Consider the following 4,415-nt stretch of genomic DNA (forward strand, 5'->3'; position numbering starts at 1 on the left):
AACAGCGGAGGGATACGAATACCCAGCTGTGTTCCTGAGCTGGGCTCTCTGCACCCGCCACAGGGGCCTAGCTGGAATCTTCCTCCACAGCAGGGGCTGCAGGAAGTTCTGTGGGGGCATCTGCCCCCCCACCCCCCGAAGGCTCCTGCCCTGTCATTGCTTCTCATAAAAGGGAGAGGGAAACCAAAAAAGAAAAATCACAGCAAGGCTAGTGAATCAAATAGGAACAGGTTTGGGCTGTGGGGGAAGACAGGGGTGAAGGAGGTTGAAGCTTACTGAGCTACAGCTGCACAGGAAAAATTGGGTGAGCAATACTTGGGGAAGGTCAGGGGGAAGGGGACACAGATACAAGGGCTGGGGAGACTTGAGCTGCCTTACTCAGTCACACAACAAACACCAGGGCAGGGGGAGTGGACCACAGGACTTACCACACAAGGGGAAAAACGCACACACGCACGAGGCTGCTGAGGCAGACGGAAGAGATGGCTAGAGAGGTGGAGGGGCTTTGTTTGTTGAAGCTCAGTCCAGGAACCCCTCAGGCCTCCAGCCAGGCACTTGGCAGCAGGCAAGAAACAAGGCACAGGTTCAGATGTGGTGAGGCAGCTATAAGGGAGTGCAGGAGCAAACAGTTAATTACAGAAGTAATCCAGTGCAGGTGTGGTGCAAGGTGATGCATCAGGGAATCCCTCTCCCCTCTTCTGAGGTGGGGAAGCAGCAGCAGTGGTAGCAGCTGTCCAGGTCAGCCACCCAAGGCGTGTTTCAGTTAAAGGTGAAAATGAAGGTGGAGGTGGGGGGGTGGCCTGCTGAGGCAGCTGTGATATGCAAGGTGCCCTTAGGTGTGGGCAGGAATGGTGGGGGAGGGGTCTGCAGGCAGCACAGGCCCCCACCCCAGGCTGTTCCCTGACTGCTGCTTGGCAGCGGGCTGGGCAGCAGGCTGGAACAGGAGTGCAGAAGCTGGGGTGCCGTGCTGCAACAGCAGCAGCAGCAAAGCAGGAAGGGGCATGGGCAACTTTCCCCCAGAAGCTCCTGAGGGCAAGTAGCCATGAGCTGCTCACCAGGGCATGTTTTTATACTGCTGGGAATGGCACAGGCACTGGCCCCAGGTTCTAGCTTCCTCTGACTGCAGATCTGGGAGGAGCTGGGCAGGGTTATTTTGCCTCAAGTAGCTCAACTTGCCCCACAGCAAAGTGCATATCCGGGCACGTACTGAGGCAAAAATTACTGACTCAGATTTGTGCCGGTCCTATTTGAGCTGCTTCAAGTGCATGTGCCTGCATGTGTGGACGTGCCCATCTTGGCAGATACACACAAACAGATAAAAATGGGCACATTGTGTTGGAGCCAGATCCAAATGATTCTCATAAGAGACTAAACAGGATGATGGAATTTTAAACTGGAGCCACAAAACACAATCTAGATCCTGTTCCAGGAGTCAGTCTCTTGGGTATCTATACTCATTAAGCACTTCCATTTTGGACTGAAAAGTTTGCCAGGCTTTTAGACTTAGACTTCTGCTCAGAAGCAGCAGTTAAGTGCTTACTCCTGCAAAAGGTTACTAGTGATTTTGGCCAGAACAAAAAGCAACTATCTTGTAACCTGGGCGGTACTCCAAGAGGTAACTCCTCTCCAATTAAAGGGATCAAAGCAGGTACACAAGCTCTCCTCGCCCTATAGAGCAGAGCCAGACCACCAATGGGGCCTTAACCATATACCTTTTATGGAGAGAGTAGTACTGGGAACATAATAGCCATAAACCAGGGGATATAGGGGACACTACAAGGCCGCAAGGGGGTAGGATTCAACAAAGGTTAGATGCTTACGATCATTGACAAAAGACAAGGTTAACAAAAATATAAAACACAAACAGCAGAACAAACAATAGTGGCTGGTGAAATATAAGAGGCACAAAAAACAAAATGTCAAATAACAAGGAATAGAGGGCCTAGGGACCTGGAAGGGGGGGGGAAAGAGGGAAAACACAATGATCCCTTTCCACTGCAACAAGAATTTCTCCCTGTGACTTTACTCACCCCAGCTGGTATTTGAACTCAGGGCTCCCATGTGGTAAATAGAAACACTACCACACAACCACTAGTGCTGGTATGGTTTCAAGGCGCAAGGGGTCTTGACTTTCCAGGAGCCCTGGCCGCATGTCAAGCTGCCTGGCCTCTGATTGGAGGAGCTGGAAAGAGAGCTGGAACCTCTTAGGTCACTGCTCAGATCCTGGCTGGAGTTGGGGTGCATCTCGTGCTGGCCTCAGCCTCTCATAGGGGATCCTGGAGCCCAGTAGGGAGCCTCTCTTGCTGGCTGCACGCTGAGCTGCTGAGGATCCAACTGCTGCCTGCAGGTCCCACTCCTTCAGGTGCTTCTGGGGCAATTGCTTCCGCCCCACTGGCCCAGCTCTTTGAAGCTCCTTCCTTGTGGTCCCTCACTGGTCTCTCCTGAGTCAGCCGCGTTGTCCCTTTTATCCCCCTCCAGGTGACCCAAGGGGCCAATCAGGGAACACGGAGGTTGAGTCTCCGGGGCCTGACTGGTGAGGAAAGGGAATCCCAAGTCCTCCAATCATCTTTTGCCCTTTTAAAACCCCTGGGCTAAGGCACTGAAATTCACTTCTACATAAATCCACAGATTATGCCTGACACTTGACTGAAATTGACAGGACAAAGCTGGTAGTGACCTTTGCACAATAGCTTAGTGGTTAGAGCTCTTGCCCAGGAAATAGAAGACCCAGTTTCCACTCCTTTCTTGGCTTGAGTATATTAAATTCTACCTCATTTCCAAGAACAGCCCCCCCTAAACATCAACTTACAGAATAATTTGCCTGTAGGCACCCTCCACCTCTCTGGAGGAAGCTGGGCTACTAGGAACTTATTCAAGCTTGCATTAGGTGTACAAATTCAGGAGTGCATTAGGTGTCGAAGCAAAATGAATGAGGAGGTAGGAGCTCAAACACACACATACATTTGGCGTTTTCTATTGGCTTGGTCTAAGTGGCTCCATTCTGGATTCTTGCACACTGGATCACCCTTCTGATGTGGCTAACCATCTCAATTGAATATATGGCATCCCAAGTGCCTAATTTATTGATTTGGATTGTCCTCAGGCAAGTGTAATGGGCCCTCACCTCTGAAGGCAACAGTGATGCCGTCTAGTGGCTACTACAAACCTGTTCTGCACTCTGGCTTCTCTGGCACTGCCCTGTCTTCACTTGCATGCCCTGGTGTTAATTAACATAAATTTAGGAGGCTTCTCTCAGACCACTAGGGTAACTCTTTAGCTGCTTAACTCCATGCTGCTTATCACTGGGCCACCTCAGCCTGGTCCCATGTTTAACCCTCTTGCTGGGCATTTCATCTTAATTGGCCTCAGTCACTCCACTCTCTTTCAGTCTGTAGCCAAAGCCCTCTCTCTCTAGTCCTCAGACCTTAGTCTTGAGCCCAGGCCCTTCCCTCTGGCTCTCAGTCTGCAGTCTTCAGCTGGGCCCTTTCTCTCTGGCTCCCAATCCATAGGGGTCCCAATCCCAGTCTCCCCTAAATTAGGAAACCAAACTTGGAACACCTTTCCCAGGTGGCCACAGTGGCTTCCCTATTCCCCATCAAAGCCAACCTATGTCTTGCAGAAACAGCAAACAAAACCATAATGTAATACAAATAAGATAATGAATCCCCCCTCAGGGTCCTCATACCCCAGGCAAACTCCTCTGCTACTGGCTGGCTATCCCCTGCCAGCCTGTGAGGTTATCTTACTGTCTGTCATTCTCAGTCAGTCTGCAGTCTTCCTTCAGGAAGTCCACACCCTTCTGGTCATCTATCTTTCTTTCCTAACAGGACACAGAGGCTCCTCATCAGCAATCTGAAGGCTTCAGGCTCCTTTGTCTGCAACCTGCATCCTGAAGACTGAAGTCCTCTAGTGATTCTCGGCAGTGTAGCCTTATAGAACTGCCTCGCTCTTGCTTAACAGGGATTTAGGGGCTCTTTTTACTTAAGACACCTAATTTTAGATTCTGCACTGCCTAAATAGAGGACCCAGTGAACATGATTTGGATTTGACTTAAAGTCCCTGGAATGATGACACAGTCATCAGCTCAGTAAGAACAGAACATGTTGAACAGAACAGGATGAAGTTCAATGCTGACTAATGCAAGATGTTACACCTCAGGAGGAATAGCAAAAAACACAAATACAAAATGAGTGACACCTGGCTGAATGGCTGAACTATGGAGAAGGATCTGGGAGTCTTGGTGGATTACAAGGTCAATATGAGTCTTCAGTGTGATATGTCTACACAGGCCTGGGGGCAGTAGAGGAGGCTTACCTGTGGTCCTGGGGGCCTTCCAGGGCTGCAGCAATGGCAATCCTGCCAGATGGAGCCTGGCTGGCAGCTGCAGCATGGCTCCAGTTGGCTCAGCTCCGATT

The 4,415-nt window shown here is 50.5% G+C and overlaps 1 long non-coding RNA gene across 1 annotated transcript in view; it reads right to left on the reverse strand.

Moving 5' to 3' along the window:
* LOC109299860 overlaps positions 1–3,788 on the reverse strand; it is an 11,163-nt gene extending 7,375 nt beyond the window's left edge. The window contains exon 1 of the long non-coding RNA XR_002098034.1: positions 3,747–3,788. This is a non-coding gene — a long non-coding RNA (uncharacterized LOC109299860). The remainder of the gene's footprint in view (positions 1–3,746) is intronic.
* Between the last annotated feature and the right edge of the window lie 627 nt (positions 3,789–4,415).

This window comes from Gavialis gangeticus, unplaced genomic scaffold (genome assembly GCF_001723915.1).
Source record: "Gavialis gangeticus isolate Ggan-Ray unplaced genomic scaffold, GavGan_comp1, whole genome shotgun sequence".
NCBI lineage: Eukaryota > Metazoa > Chordata > Crocodylia > Gavialidae > Gavialis > Gavialis gangeticus.